Source organism: Oncorhynchus tshawytscha, linkage group LG10 (assembly GCF_018296145.1).
Source record: "Oncorhynchus tshawytscha isolate Ot180627B linkage group LG10, Otsh_v2.0, whole genome shotgun sequence".
Classification (NCBI taxonomy): domain Eukaryota; kingdom Metazoa; phylum Chordata; class Actinopteri; order Salmoniformes; family Salmonidae; genus Oncorhynchus; species Oncorhynchus tshawytscha.
This window is the reverse complement of record NC_056438.1, coordinates 1,879,074-1,896,027: the sequence shown is the minus strand read 5'-3', so window position 1 is coordinate 1,896,027 and position 16,954 is coordinate 1,879,074.

The following is a 16,954-nucleotide window of genomic DNA, read 5'->3' as shown; positions in this document are numbered from 1 at the left end:
ATATGTCCTGTGTTTTGTTGTTGGTCTGTAAGTTATTTTGTAGCAGGTCCTTCTGAGGTATGTGTGTGCCAATAGGACTCTTTTTTTTTCCCGAAGGGGAAGGCACCTTGGGAGTGCTTAGGCAAGAGGCCTGCGGACATACATATACCCGCAGTATGTACTCTGTCACAAGGTAAGACCTGGGCGGCCCCTCCTCTGTATTTTGGTTAGCGCGCCAGGTGGTGCTAAGATAGGTAAGTAGTGGGTAGATAGGTAGGAGGGGATTCCTTCACTTTTACTTTCTTTGCTTTGGTCCAGTCCCTTTTCCCCCAAATGACTGTGTGAAGGAAATATATAATGGGTTAACGGTCATATATTCTGCCTCTGTCATCCTTACCCGCACCTACAGTCCCATACCTCCACCTCCACCTACAGTCCCATACCTCTATACCTCCACCTACAGTCCCATACCTCTATACCTCCACCTCCACCTACAGTCCCATACCTCTATACCTCCAAATACAGTCACGTACCTCTTTACCTCTACCTACAGTCCCATACCTCTTTACCTCCACCAACAGTCCCATACCTCCACCTACAGTCACATACCTCTATACCTCCACCTAGTCACATACCTATATACCTCCACCTACAGTCACATACCTCTTTACCTCCACCTCCAATCACAAACCTCTATACCTCCACCTACAGTCACATACCTCTTTACCTCCACCTACAGTCACATACCTCTTTACTGCCACCTCCAGTCACATACCTATTTATTTCAACCTACAATCACACACCTCTTTACCTCCACATACAGTCCCATACCTCTTTACCTCCACCTACAGTGACATACCTCCACCTACAGTCACATACCTCTTTACCTCCACCTACAGTCCCATACCTCTTTACCTCCACCTCCAGTCACATACCACTTTACCTCCACCTACAGTCACATACCTCTTTACCTAAACCTACAGTCACATACCTCTATACCTCCACCTACAGTCACACACCTCTTTACCTCCACCTACAGTCACATACCTCTTTATTTCAACCTATAGTCACACACCTCTTTACCTCCACCTACAGTCCCATACCTCTTTACCTCCACCTACAGTGACACACCTCTATACCTCCACCTACAGTCACCTACCTCTTTACCTCCACCTCCAGTCACATACCTCTTTACCTCCACCTCCAGTCACACACCTCTTTACCTCCACCTCCAGTCACACACCTCTTTACCTCCACCTACAGTCACATACCTCTATACCTCCACCTACAGTGCCATACCTCTTTACCTCCACCTACAGTCACACACCTCTTTACCTCCACCTACAGTCACATAACTACACCTACAGTCCCATACCTCTTTACCTCCACCTACAGTCACATACCTCTTTACTGCCACCTCCAGTCACATACCTCTTTACCTCCACCTACAATCCCATACCTCTTTACCTCCACCTACAGTCACACACCTCTATACCTCCACCTACAGTGCCATACCTCTTTACCTCCACCTACAGTCACACACCTCTTTACCTCCACCTACTGTCACAGAAATACACCTACAGTCCCATACCTCTTTACCTCCACCTACAGTCACATACCTCTTTACTGCCACCTCCAGTCACATACGTCTTTACCTCCACCTACAATCCCATACCTCTTTACCTCCACCTACAGTCACACACCTCTATACCTCCACCTACAGTCACATACCTTTTTCACTCCACCTACAGTCCCATACCTCTATACCTCCACCTACAGTCCCATACCTCTATACCTCCACCTACAGTCCCATACCTCCACCTACAGTCACATACCCCTATACCTCCACCTAGTCACATACCTCTTTACCTCCACCTACAGTGACACACCTCTATACCTCCACCTACAGTCACATACCTCTTTACCTCCACCTCCAATCACATACCTCTTTACCTCCACCTACAGTCACATACCTCTTTACCTCCACCTACAGTCCCATACCTCTTTACCTCCACCTACAGTGACATACCTCCACCTACAGTCACATACCTCTTTACCTCCACCTACAAGCACATACCTCTTTACCTCCACCTACAGTCACATACCTCTTTACCTCCACCTACAGCCCCATACCTCCACCTACAGTCCCATACCTCCACCTACAGTCACATACCTCTTTACCTCCACCTACAGTCACATACCTCTATACCTCCACCTACAGTCACATACCTCTTTACCTCCACCTAGTCCCATACCTCTTTACCTCCACCTACAGTCACATACCTCTATACCTCCACTTACAGTCACATACCTCTTTACCTCCACCTACAGCCCCATACCTCCACCTACAGTCCCATACCTCCACCTACAGTCACATACCTCTATACCTCCACCTACAGTCACATACCTCTTTACCTCCACCTACAGTCACATACCTCTTTACCTCCACCTACAGTCCCATACCTCCACCTACAGTCACATACCTCTATACCTCCACCTACAGTCCCATACCTCTATACCTCCACCTACAGTCACATACCTCTTTACCTCCACCTACAGTCACATACCTCTTTACCTCCACCTCCAGTCACATACCTCTTTACCTCCACCTACAGTCACATACCTCTCTACCTCCACCTACAGTCACATACCTCTATACCTCCAACTACAGTCGCATACCTCTCTACCTCCACCTACAGTCACATACCTCTATAACTCCACCTACAGTCACATACCTCTTTACCTCCACCTACAGTCACATACCTCTTTACCTCCACCTACAGTCCCATACCTCCACCTACAGTCACATACCTCTATACCTCCACCTACAGTCACATACCTCTATACCTCCACCTACAGTCACATACCTCTTTACCTCCACCTACAGTCACATACCTCTTTATTTCAACCTACAGTCACACACCTCTTTACCTCCACCTACAGTCCCATACCTCTTTACCTCCACCTACAGTGACACACCTCTATACCTCCAACTACAGTCACATACCTCTTTACCTCCACCTCCAGTCACATACCTCTTTACCTCCACCTACAATAGCATACCTCTTTACCTCCACCTACAGTCACATACCTCTATACCTCCATCTACAGTCACATACCTCTTTACCTCCACCTACAGTCACATACCTCTATACCTCCACTTACAGTCACATACCTCTTTACCTCCACCTACAGCCCCATACCTCCACCTACAGTCCCATACCTCCACCTATAGTCACATACCTCTATACCTCCACCTACAGTCACATACCTCTTTACCTCCACCTACAGTCACATACCTCTTTACCTCCACCTACAGTCCCATACCTCCACCTACAGTCACATACCTCTATACCTCCACCTACAGTCCCATACCTCTATACCTCCACCTACAGTCACATACCTCTTTACCTCCACCTCCAGTCACATACCTCTTTACCTCCACCTACAATAGCATACCTCTTTACCTCCACCTACAGTCACATACCTCTATACCTCCATCTACAGTCACATACCTCTTTACCTCCACCTACAGTCACATACCTCTTTCCCTCCACCTACAGTCACATACCTCTTTACCTCAACCTACAGTCCCATACCTCCACCTACAGTCACATACCTCTTTATTTCAACCTACAGTCACACACCTCTTTACCTCAACCTACAGTCCCATACCTCCACCTACAGTCACATACCTCTTTATTTCAACCTACAGTCACATACCTCTTTACCTCCACCTACAGTCACATACCTCTTTACCTCCACCTACAGTCACATACCTCTATACCTCCAACTACAGTCACATACCTCTCTACCTCCACCTCCAGTCACATACCTCTTTACCTCCACCTACAATAGCATACCTCTTTACCTCCACCTACAGTCACATACCTCTATACCTCCAACTACAGTCACATACCTCTTTACCTCCACCTCCAGTCACATACCTCTTTACCTCCACCTACAATCGCATACCTCTTTACCTCCACCTACAGTCACATACCTCTATACCTCCATCTACAGTCACATACCTCTTTACCTCCACCTACAGTCACATACCTCTTTACCTCCACCTCCAGTCACATACCTCTTTACCTCCACCTACAAAAGCATACCTCTTTACCTCCACCTACAGTCACATACCTCTATACCTCCATCTACAGTCACATACCTCTTTACCTCCACCTACAGTCACATACCTCTTTACCTCCACCTACAGTCCCATACCTCTTTACCTCCACCTACAGTGACACACCTCTTTACTGCCACCTCCAGTCACATACCTCTTTACCTCCACCTACAATAGCATACCTCTTTACCTCCACCTACAGTCACATACCTCTATACCTCCATCTACAGTCACATACCTCTTTACCTCCACCTCCAGTCACACACCTCTTTACCTCCACCTACAGTCCCATACCTCTATACCTCCACCTACAGTCCCATACCTCTTTACCTCCACCTACAGTCACATACCTCTTTACCTCCACCTACAGTCCCATACCTCTTTACCTCCACCTACAGTCACATACCTCTTTACCTCCACCTACAGTCACACACCTCTTTACCTCCACCTACAGTCACATAACTACACCTACAGTCCCATACCTCTTTACCTCCACCTACAGTCACATACCCCTTTACTGCCACCTCCAGTCACATACCTCTTTACCTCCACCTACAATCCCATACCTCTTTACCTCCACCTACAGTCACACATCTCTATACCTCCACCTACAGTCACATACCTCTATACCCCCACCTACAGTCCCATACCTCCACCTACAGTCACATACCTCTATACCTCCACCTAGTCACATACCTCTTTACCTCCACCTACAGTGACACACCTCTATACCTCCACCTACAGTCACATACCTCTTTACCTCCACCTCCAGTCACATACCTCTTTACCTCCACCTACAGTCACATACCTCTTTACCTCCACCTACAGTCACATACCTCTATACCTCCATCTACAGTCACATACCTCTTTACCTCCACCTACAGTCACATACCTCTTTCCTCCACCTACAGTCACATACCTCTTTACCTCCACCTACAGTCACATACCTCTTTACCTCCACCTACAGTCACATACCTCTTTACCTCCACCTACAGTCCCATACCTCTTTACCTCCACCTACAGTGACACACCTCTATACCTCCACCTACAGTCACATACCTCTTTACCTCCACCTACAGTCACATACCTCTTTACCTCCACCTACAGTCACATACCTCTTTACCTCCACCTACAGTCCCATACCTCTTTACCTCCACCTACAGTCACATACCTCTTTACCTCCACCTACAGTCACATACCTCTTTACCTCCCTCTTTACCTCCACCTACAGTCACATACCTCTTTACCTCCACCTACAGTGACACACCTCTATACCTCCACCTACAGTCACATACCTCTTTACCTCCACCTACAGTCACATACCTCTTTACCTCCACCTACAGTCACATACCTCTTTACCTCCACCTACAGTCACATACCTCTTTACCTCCACCTCCAGTCACATACCTCTTTACCTCCACCTACAATCCCAGACCTCTTTACCTTCACCTACAGTCACATACCTCTTTACCTCCACCTACAGTCCCATACCTCTTTATCTCCACCTACAGTGACACACCTCTATACCTCCACCTACAGTCACATACCTCTTTACCTCCACCTCCAGTCACATACCTCTTTACCTTCACCTACAGTCACATACCTCCACCTACAGTCACATACCTCTTTACCTCCACCTACAGTCACATACCTCTTTACCTCCACCTGCAGTCACATACCTCTTTACCTCCACCTACAGTCCCATACCTCTTTACCTCCACCTCCACCATACCTCCACTACAGTACATACCTCCACCTACAGTCACATACCTCGTTACCTCCCTACAGTCACATACCCTTTACCTCCACAGTCACATACCTCTTTACCTCCACCTACAGTCACATACTCTTACCTCCACCTTACCTCTTTACCTCCACCTACAGTCACATACCTCTTTACCTCCACCTACAGTCTCCATACCTCTTTACCTCCACCTACAGTCACATACCTCTTTACCTCCACCTACAGTCACATACCTCTTACCTCCACCTACAGTCACATACCTCTTTACCTCCACCTACAGTCACATACCTCACATACCTTTACCTCCACCTACTCTTTACCTCACAGTCACCTCTTTACCTCCACCTGCAGTCACATACCTCTTTACCTCCACCTACAGTAGCATACCTCTTTACCTCCACCTACAGTCACATACCTCCACCTACAGTCACATACCTCTTTACCTCCACCTACAGTCACATACATCTTTACTTCCACCTACAGTACCATATCTCTCTACCTCCAGCTACAGTCACATACCTCCACTTACAACCACATACCTCTTTACCTCCACTTACAGCCACTTACCTCTTTACTTCCCCGGGGAGTTGAGTGTAGCAGCATGTTGCGTTCCATCCTCCAAGGCTATACTCGGCCTTGTCTCAGTGTAGTAAAGAGCGTAACATCAATGTTCTTGGCACATCCCAAGTTGTTGTAAGTTGAAATATTTTCTACTAGTTGTCCAGTAGCAATTTTAGAAGTAAATCTTGGTGGGTCAAGGTAAAACAAAAGTATAGATTCATGACAGCAAAGCCACAACACAACACTAAACAATACATAAATTGCACTATAACGGTGACAAACACACAAACTGCTAGGGCTGCCTAAAGCTGTCCTAACAACAGAGCCTTGTTTTCAGCACCATGGAGTGACTCCTTACCACCACTACCCCTGAGCCTCAGCAGAGCCTTGTTTTCAGCACCATGGAGTGACTACTTACCACCACTACCCCTGAGCCTCAGCGGAGCCTTGTTTTCAGCACCATGGAGTGACTCCTTACCACCACTACCCCTGAGCCTCAGTGGAGGAGTGACTCCTTACCACCACTACCCCTGAGCCTCAGCAGAGCCTTGTTTTCAGCACCATGGAGTGACTCCTTACCACCACTACCCCTGAGCCTCAGCAGAGCCTTGTTTTCAGCACCATGGAGTGACTCCACCTACAGCACCATGGAGTGACTTACCACCACTACCCCTGAGCCTCAGTGGCACCAGGAGTGACTACTTACCACCACTACCCCTGAGCCTCAGCAGAGCCTTGTTTTCAGCACCATGGAGTGACTCCTTACCACCACTACCCCTGAGCCTCAGTGGAGGTTTTCAGTGACTGAGCCTTACCACCACTACCCCTGAGCCTCAGCGGAGCCTTGTTTTCAGCACCATGGAGTGACTCCTTACCACCACTACCCCTGAGCCTCGGACTCCTTACCACCCTACCCCTGAGCCTTTTCAGCACCATGGAGTGACTCCTTACCACCACTACCCCTGAGCCTCAGCGGAGCCTTGTTTTCAGCACCATGGAGTGACTCCTTACCACCACTACCCCACTACCCCTGAGCCTCAGTGGAGGAGTGACTCCTTACCACCACTACCCCTGAGCCTCAGTGGAGCCTTGTTTTCAGCACCATGGAGTGACTCCTTACCACCACTACCCCTGAGCCTCAGCGGAGCCTTGTTTTCAGCACCATGGAGTGACTCCTTACCACCACTACCCCTGAGCCTCAGTGGAGGAGTGACTACTTACCACCACTACCCCTGAGCCTCAGCGGAGCCTTGTTTTCAGCACCATGGAGTGACTCCTTACCACCACTACCCCTGAGCCTCAGCGGAGCCTTGTTTTCAGCACCATGGAGTGACTCCTTACCACCACTACCCCTGAGCCTCAGTGGAGCCTTGTTTTCAGCACCATGGAGTGACTCCTTACCACCACTACCCCTGAGCCTCAGCAGAGCCTTGTTTTCAGCACCATGGAGTGACTCCTTACCACCACTACCCCTGAGCCTCAGCGGAGCCTTGTTTTCAGCACCATGGAGTGACTCCTTACCACCACTACCCCTGAGCCTCAGCGGAGCCTTGTTTTCAGCACCATGGAGTGACTCCTTACCACCACTACCCCTGAGCCTCAGTGGAGCCTTGTCTGACAGCAAAACAGTTAATTCAACCTCATTAACTGCCTTTAAAAACATAGCTAAAATGGCTGACTTGCTTAAAAACACATGTGGTTTCTACTGACAATTGAGATGTACAAATTATGGCAAAAGGGAACGATGAGTGGATACATTTTATTAAGACAATGAGTGAGCTGAGACAGACGTAGTCAATATAACTATTTGTTCAGCACTTCTGAAATGTACAGCTTCAGAATTCAGAACATGGGCCGTTCTTACAGTATTCTCCCTAGTCACATACCTCTATACCTCCACCTACAGTCACATACCTCTATGCCTCCACCTACAGTCACATACCTCTATGTCTCCACTTACAGTCACATACCTCTATGTCTCCACCTACAGTCACATACCTCTATGTAGGCCGCTCTTACAGTATTCTCCCTGAACACCAAGTCGTAGAATAAAATGGGGCATATAAGCAGACAATGAAAGCTCTTACTATATTTGACGATGACATTTCTCTAAAACAGGCTATAGGCTACATGTGCACCACCAAGTCAGAACTGTAGGATAAGAAAAGGGAGCATATAAGCAGACAATGAAAGTTCTTACTATATTTGATGATGACATTTCCCTAAAACAGGCTATAGGCTACATGTGCACCACCAAGTCAGAACAGTAGGATAAGAAAAGGGAGCATATAAGCAGACAATGAAAGCTCTTACTATATTTGATGATGACATTTCTCTAAAACAGGCTATAGGCTACATGTGCACCACCAAGTCAGAACAGTAGGCTACATTATGAGGGGATATAGACCAAATTATTTGGGTGAGGAACAACTTATTACCCAACATACACGTAGGATGACTTTCTTAGCTACAGTATACATATCTAGTACCTTGCATGTTACATAATTTATGCAGCAGCATACAAAACATTTTTGGAGGTGGCACGGCAGTCCTTCTTGGGGGCAAATTTTCTCATCAAAGTAATGGTGCTTTCAAGACAACTGGGAATTCTGAAAAAAACAAGGTTGAATCATGACATAAGTTATCTTCAGGTCGGAGCTCTAGAAAGAGGCAGTAGATCCCGACTTGGAATGATCAGTCCAGCCAAAGCTATGGTAGATATAACATGATTTGATGTAATTATATCTGTGGTCAATGACCTTGAGCCTTCTTGGATGGCACTTCTAATGTAGCTCCAAGGTAGCACCCAAGGGGCTTGAATTTTCGAGCTCTCCCTGTAGATTTTGCTGTGACGTTGTGTCCCTATGAGTGACAGAACACTGAGCCAATCACGGCGCAACTACAGAACATTACCAACCCCTACGCTATGTATTTTCTGCTGGCTGCCTCACCACCACAGAAAGCACTGAGCTGAAACACTTGCATTTTGGAGCTGCCTTATAGAAAGAAAAAAATAGACCATGTTTGTATGCGGTTTAATTGACTGACCTTAATAACCTTTTGTGACTAGGGGGCAGTATTTTCATTTTTGGAAAAAATAACGTGCCCGTAGTAAATGGGATATTTTGTCAGGACAAGATGCTAGAATATGCATATAATTGACAGTTTAGGATAGAAAACACTCTAAAGTTTCCAAAACTGTAAAAATATTGTCTGTGAGTATAACAGAACTGATGTTGCAGGCGAAAGCCTGAGAAAAATCCAACCCGGAAGTGCCTCATGTTTTAATAGCTGCATTCCAATGTGTCCCTATTGAGCAGTGAGTGGGCTATCAACCAGATTACTTTTTCTCCGTATTCCCCAAGATGTCTACAGCATTGTGACGTAGTTTTACGCATTTATGTTGAAGAATACCCGTAAGGGGCGGCATTGCGCAAGTGGTCACCTGATGCTCCCAGAGAGATTCTCACATAAAATACAGAGGTAGCCATTATTCCAATCGGTCCTACTGAAAAGCTAATTGTCCCGGTGGATATATTATCGAATAGATATTTGAAAAACACCTTGAGGATTGTTATAAACAACGTTTGCCATGTTTCTGTCGATATTATGGAGCTAATTTGAAATATTTTTCTGCGTTTTTGTGACTGCAATTTCCGGTCGATTTGTCAGCCAAACGTGAAGAACAAACGGAGCTATTTCGCCTACAAAAATAATATTTTTGGAAGAAAGGAACATTGGCTATCTAACTAGGAGTCTCGTGAGTGAAAAAATCCGAAGCTCATCAAAGGTAAACAATTTAATTTGATTGCTTTTCTGATTTCTGTGACCAAGTTACCTGCTGCTAGCTGGACAAAATGCTATGCTAGGCTATCGATAAACTTACACAAATGCTTGTCTAGCTTTGGCTGTAAAGCATATTTTGAAAATCTGAGATGACGGGGTGATTAACAAAAGGCTAAGCTGTGTCTCAATATATTTCACTTGTGATTTTCATGAATAGGACTATTTTCTAGGAATATGTATGTCCGTTGCGTTATGCTAATTAGTGTCAGTCGATGATTACACTCCCTCATGCGGGATGGGGAGTCACTAGAGGTTTTAATGTCTTCAAGTAATGATGGACTGTTGTTTCTTTGTGCTTTATTTGAGCTGTTCTTGGACTTGGTCTTTTACCAGATAGATCTTCTGTATACCACCCCTACCTTGTCACAACACAACAATCAACACTGTTTCCATAAACACTGAGCAGACACTATTGTCGGTGTCAGGAGAGGAGAGGAGAATGGCTGCCGTTTTACAGTCCCCTAACCAATTGTGCTATTGTGTGTTTTTGTACATCCTCTCCCTGACCATGTCTGTAATACCCACGTTTCAAGCAGTCCACCATCGTCCCTGTGCCCAAGAATGCAAAGGTAACCTGCCTAAAAGACTACCGCCCAGTAGCACTCACGTTGTAAGCCATGAAGTGCTTTGAAAGGCTGGTCATGGCTCACATCAACACCATCATCCCGGAAAGTCCCCTCCTGTACTCCCTGTTCACCCGCAACTGATTGTCCAAGCAGGACTCCAACACCATCATTAAGTTTGCTGACGACACAACGGTGGTAAGCCTGATCACCGACGACGATGAGACAGCCTATAGGGAGGAGGTCAGAGACCTAACAGTGTAGTGCCAAGACAACAAGCTCCCCTCAATGTGAGCAAGACAAAGGAGATGATCGTAGACTACAGGAAAAGGAGGGCCGAACAGGCCCCCATTAATATCAACAGGTCTGTAGGGCAGCGGGTGCATCCTGACCTGTTGCATCATTGCCTAGTATGGCAGTACAGAGGGTGCATGGCGCAGTACATCACTGGGGGGCAAGCTTCCTGCCATCCAGGACCTATATACCAGCCGTTGTCAGAGGAAAGCCCATAAAATGGTCAGAGACTCCAGTCATCAAGTATTAGACTGTTCTCCATGTTACCACATGCAAGCAGTACCGGAGCGCCAAGTCTGGGTCCAAAAGGCTTCTTTTAACAGCTTTTACCCCCAAGCTATAAGACTGCTGAAAAATGTATAAAATTGCCACCCGGACATTTACATTTGTTTTTGCACTGCTGCTATTCACTGTTTATCATCTATTTCTCTTTACCCCTACCTACAGTATAAATTACCTGGTCTAACCGGTACTACTGTTTACTATCTATATCATAGTCACTTTACCCCTACCTACAGTATAAATGACCTGGTCTAACCTGTATCCCCACATATTGACTTGGTACCGGCACCCCCTGTATTTAGCCCCCTTATTGTTATGTAATTTTATTGTGTTACTTTATATTTTATTTTTTACTTTAGTTTATTTAGTAAATATTTTCTTAACTCTATTTCTTGAACTACATTGTTGGTTAGGGGCCTGTAAGTAAACTTTTCAGGGTAAAGGTCTACACCTGTTGTATTCGGAGTGACATATACAGTGTTATTTGATTTGATAGCATGGCATCGGGATTGGAGGTAGAGGAATCTGATCCTAGATTTGTGGTTAGGGACAACTTCTATTTAAAGTATCATTCATGTCTTCAGCCAGGGAATGTAATAGATGTATCACTGTGTTCAGCATTACACCATTTAACACATGGAACACTGCCATCTAGTGGACAGATCAGGATACAACACATGGAACACTGCCATCTAGTGGACAAATTAGATTCAAGTCATGGAGCACTGCCATCTAGTGGACAGATCAGAATGCAACATATGGAACACTGCCTTCTAGTGGACAGATCAGGATGCAACACATGGCTGGCCATGCTTTCCACTTGGCTACCCCTACCCCGGTCAACTGCCCGGCACCCTCCACAGCAACCCGCCAAAGCCCCCACCATTTCTCCTTTACCCAAATCCAGATAGCTGATGTTGTGAAAGAGCTGCAAAATCTGGACCCCCACAAATCAGCCGGGCTAGACAATCTGGACCCTCTCTTTCTGAAAATCATCTGCCGAAATTGTTGCAACCCCTATTACTAGCCTGTTCAACCTCTCTTTCGTATCGTCTGAGATTCCCAAAGATTGGAAAGCTGCCGCGGTCATCCCCCTCTTCAAAGGGGGTGACACTCTAGACCCAAACTGCTACAGACCTATATCTATCCTACCCTGTCTTTCTAAGGTCTTCGAAAGCCAAGTTAACAAACAGATTACTGACCATTTTGAATCCCACCGTACCTTCTCCGCTATCTGCTATGCAATCTGGTTTCAGAGCTGGTCATGGGTGCACCTCAGCCACGCTCAAGGTTCTAAACAGCATCATAACCACCATCGATAGGAGACATTACTGAGCAGCCATATTCATCGACCTGGCCAAGGCTTTCGACTCTGTCAATCACAACATTCTTATTGGCAGACTCGACAGCCTTGGTTTCTCAAATGATTGCCTAGCCTGGTTTACCAACTACTTCTCTGATAGAGTTCATTGTGTCAAATCGGAGGGCCTGTTGTCTGGACCTCTGACAGTCTCTATGGGGGTGCCCCATGGTTCAATCCTTGGGCCGACTCTCTTTTCTGTATACATCAATGAGGTCGCTCTTGCTGCTGGTGATTCTCTGATCCACCTCTACGCAGATGACACCATTCTGTATACTTCTGGCCCCTCCTTGGACACTGTGTTAACTAACCTCCAGACGAGCTTCAATGCCATACAACTCTCCTTCCGTTGCCTCCAACTGCTCTTAAACGCAAGTAAAACTAAATACATGCTATTCAATCGATCATTGCCCGCACCTGCTCTCCCGTCCAGCATCACTACTCTGGACGGCTCTGACTTAGAATACGTGGACAACTACAAATACCTGGGTGTCTGGTTAGACTGTAAACTCTCCTTCCAGACTCACATTAACCTCTTGGTGATCGGGCTGAATACTGCCCCCTTTGGATGAAGTGCGTGCCCATAGTAAACAGAAATTTTTTTTGTAAAAAATTTATAATATATGCATATAATAATTATTATTGAATAGAAAACACTCTAAAGTTTCTAAACCTGTTTAAATTATGGCTGTATGTAAAGCAGAACTCTCTCCTTTCTCCCAAACACCCTCTTGGCAACAGAAAAGTTGGGACAACTTTGACGTCATCGCCCCCACCCTTCCCAACCAGCTACGGATCCAGGAACAGTTCCTATGTGTTCAGCGCGATGTCTGCTTTCAAATGAGGCGTTCATTGTGAGAATCTCGCGCGCCCTCGTCCTTTGGTGGGCTAAAACGTTCGGGTCACGGGAAAATACATGCACTCTATTGCGCGCGTCTGAATCTTTTTCCATGAAACACCAATTGATGTCGGTTTGTCTGTTCGCGCTCATCATTGTTTTACACGTTTAAAAGATGCTAAATGATTGATTCTGCACTTAGTTTGACCAGTTTAGTCGACATATAATATGTAATTTTGAAGTTTTGATGCGCAAGAGTGCGGGACCAGAAGTCATTTTGGGTGCATTTCAGCTGAAGCTGTTAGCATATGCTAATACAGAGACACACAACTTGAAACCAAACGATGTATTGGGTAAGTATAACTCCTTCCACGTCTTCTGATCGAAGAACATCAAAGGTAAGGGAATATTTATGTGGTTAATTTTGGGTTTCTGTTCTCTCCAAACGTAGAGGAGACATACTGCTAATCTATGAGCGCCGCCTCATATTATAGCCTAGTGAACGAATTCTGTAACGTTAAAAATAAATATAACACAGCGGTTGCATTAAGAAGAAGTGTATCTTTGTAACTATATGTAGAACATGTATATTTAGTCATGTGTATTGCTTGTTATCTGACGTTATCTGTCCGAGCTATCATCATTTCTCCGGACATTTGAGTAGCATTTTTTGAAAATGTCGTCATTGTAAACAGAGATTTATGGATATAAATGGCATATTATTGAAAAAAACATAAATGTACTGTGTAACATGTCCTATTACTGTCATCTGATGAAGATTTTCAAAAGGTTAGTGAATGATTTATTTTTTAATCCTGCTTTTATAATTTTATATTTTCTGGGACAAAATGGCTGCCTCTTGTCTTTTGTTTCGGTGGTGGTCTAATATAAATGTGTGGTGTGTTTTCGCCGTAAAACACTTTAGAAATCTCTGACTTGCTGGCTAGATGAACAAGGTGTTTATCTTTCATTTGAGCTATTGGACTTGTTAATGTGTGGAGGTTAAATATTTCTAAGAATATTTTTGCATTTTGCGTTATGGTAATGAGCTTGAGCCCGTAGTCACGATCCCGGATCCGGGATGGGTAGTATAGCATCTCCAATCCAAAATTAAATCTAGAATCGGCTTCCAATTTAGCAACAAAGCATCCTTCACTCATGTTGCCAAACATACCCTCGTAAAACTGACCATCCTACCGATCTTTGACTTTGGTGATGTCATCTATAAAATAGCCTCCAACACTCTACTCAACAAACTGGATTCAGTCTATCACAGTGCCATCCGTTTTGTCACCAAAACCCCATACACTATCCACCATTGCGACCTGTACGCTCTCGTTGGTTGGCCCTCGCTTCATACTCATCGCCAAATCCACTGGCTACAGGTTATCTACAAGTCTCTGCTAGGTAAAGCCCTGCCTTATCTCAGCTCACTGGTCACCATAGCAGCACCCACTCGTAGCACGCACTCCAGCAGGTGTATCTCACTGGTCACCCCCAAAGCCAATTTCCTTCCAGTTCTCTGCTGCCCATGACTGGAACGAATTGCAAAAATCTCTGAAGCTGGAGACTCAAATCTCCCTCACTAGCTTTAAGCACCAGCTGTCAGAGCAGCTTACAGATCACTGCACCTGTACATAGCCCATCTGTAAACAGCCCATCTATCTACTTACCTCATCCCCATACTGGTATTTATTTATATATTTATTTTGCTCCTTTGCACCCCAGTATCCCAACCTGCACATTCATCTTCTGTCGATCTAGTGGACAGAACAGGATACAACATATGGAGCACTGCCATCTAGTGGACAGAACAGGATACAACATATGGAGCACTGCCATCTAGTGGACAAATCAGGATACAACACATGGAACACTGCCATCTAGTGGACAGATCAGGATAAAACACATAGAACCTCCAGGTCTTGGAAGCTATATTTGGCAAGTTGGCACCATAAACTGGTGATGCTCAAGATAATTGGTTCCATAGAAAAATGGTTCCAGTCAGTGGTGTCGGTATGTTCTCATGAAAAACCAACTCTTGTTGTTGATAGTTCCAGTCAGTGGTGTCTGTATGTTATCATGATAAACCAACTCTTGTTGTTGATAGTTCCAGTCAGTGGTGTCTGTATGTTATCATGATAAACTAACTCTTGTTGTTGATAGTTCCAGTCAGTGCTGTCTGTATGTTCTCATGATAAACTAACTTGAGGACAAGGCTGCAGCGTCTAAAGAGAAGTACATGATAAACTGACTCTAACTCTGTTGTGGAAATTTCACACCTCTCAGTTGCTGAAGCTGTTGATGGCGGTCAAGGATGCAGTGTCTAAAGATAAGTCCGTTGGTGTGAAAAGGGAAGGAGGGAGAGAGAAGAGAAAGGAGAAGTAAAGAGATGGACTGACAGGGTTGTGGTTATTCACCGCAGCTGAAGAGAGCATCTTTTTCCATCCACCATGACGTTCTGATGAACAGGGTCACTAGGTAAAGAGAGAGGAGAGTTGAGTGAGGGACAGAGGAGCTGATCCAGTCTACTACAGTGAAGACCTCCAACACCACAGGAACAGTTATAGACCCCAACAGGTCTCAGTGTTTAATGTGTAGTTAGATACATTTATACACCCCAACAGGTCTCAGTGTTTAATGTGTAGTTAGATACATTTATACTCCCCTAACAGATCTCAGTGTTTAATGTGTAGTTAGATGCATTTATACACCCCAATCTGTCTGTGTGTGTTTGTGTGTTCGTCTGATTCCACTGTGGAGAATGGCCCTTGTGATGTAGGGTTGTGGGTTTGATTCCCACGGGGGACCAGTACAGGAAAAAGTCCAATAATGTATCAACTCACTACTGTAAGTTGCTCTGGACAAGAGTTAAATGACCAGAAAATATATGTGAAATGTGTGACAGAGGAACAGAGGTGTTTAACAATGGGTGATGTTGTTCACATATAGCTTTAACCTCAAACAGACACAGATCTACTGCTCTGATACGTCTATGTGGGGTGGAGACAGCCTCTATTTTTAGTAATGCTATCAGTAAGGACATTTGGCATGATGGCTTTGGGTATTTTGAGCATCATGCTATACTGTTTAAATGTCAGCCACCAGACCAGAGCATCATGTTATACTGTTTAAATGTCAGCCACCAGACCAGAGCATCATGTTATACTGTTTAAATGTCAGCCACCAGAACAGAGCATAATTTTATTCTGTTTAAATATCAGCAACCAGAGCATCATGTTATACTGTTGAAATGGCAGCCACCAGACCAGAGCATCATCTTATACTGTTTAAATGTCAGCCACCATAACCACAGCCACACTCTGGACCTGGTTATTACCAAGGGGCTTTCTACTGG